This window comes from Octodon degus, unplaced genomic scaffold (genome assembly GCF_000260255.1).
Source record: "Octodon degus isolate 3935 unplaced genomic scaffold, OctDeg1.0 scaffold00165, whole genome shotgun sequence".
Taxonomy (NCBI): domain Eukaryota; kingdom Metazoa; phylum Chordata; class Mammalia; order Rodentia; family Octodontidae; genus Octodon; species Octodon degus.
The window spans coordinates 4,047,598-4,048,753 of record NW_004524741.1 but is presented as its reverse complement, the minus strand read 5'-3'; positions in this window follow the sequence as shown (position 1 = coordinate 4,048,753).

The window sequence follows — 1,156 nt, the reverse complement described above, 5'->3', positions numbered from 1 at the left end:
GGAAGATATAATCCCAATTCTCCTCAAACTCTTCAATGAAATTGAAAAGGAAGCAATCCTCCCAAATTCATTCCTCGAGGCAAATATTATACTGATAGCAAAAGACAGGAAAGACAGAACTAAAAAAGAGAAACTACAGGCCAAACTCCCTAATGAACATAGATGGAAAAAACCTCAATAAAATCCTAGCAAATAGAATACAGCAAATCACCAAGAAGATTATACAGCATGACCAGGGAGGATTCATCCCGGGGATGCAAGGATGGTTCAATATACACAAATTGATAAATATAAAAATTATAAAAATAGAGCGAAATCTAAAAACCACATGATTATCTCAATTGATGCAGAAAAGGCTTTTGAAAAAGTTTAACACTCATTCATGCTCAAAGTCCTAAAGAAAATTGGAATAGAAGGCCTCTACTTCAGTCTAATAAAGGCATCTATGACAGCCCAACTGTTGACATATTCTAAATGGTGAAAAACAGAAATCATTTACTCTCAGATCTGATACAAGACAATGATGTCATCTATCACTGCTCCTATTCAATATAATTCTGGAATCATTAGCTAGAGCTATTAGACAAGAGAGAGAACTAAAAGGAATAAGAATAGGAAAAGAAGAAGTTAAATTATCATTATTTATAGATAAAATGTTATTTTGCTTTGAAGACCCACAAAACTCCACCAAGAAGCTACTAGAATTGATACACAAATTCAGCAGCACAGCGGGATGTAAAGTCAATACCCAAAGTCAATAGCATTCCTTTACACAGATAACTAACACACTGAGAGGAAATTAGAGAAACAATACCTTTTACAATAGCACCATGGAAAATAAAATACCTTGGAATTCATCTAACTAAAGAAGTCAAAGATCTTTTCATGGAAAATTACAGTACTCTGAAGAAAGAGATAGTAGAGTACTTCAGAAAATGAAAAGATATTCCCTGCTCCTGGATAGGAAGAACCAACATCTTGAAGACGGCCATATTCCTAAAGTTGTTGTACATATTTAATGCATTCCCTTTGAAACCAGCACCAATATACCTCGCAAACCTAGAGAAGTCATTCCCAAAATGTATTTGGAAACAGAAAAGACCTAAAATGGCAAAGGAAATCCTAGGCAACAAAGACAAGGCAGGAGGCATTACAA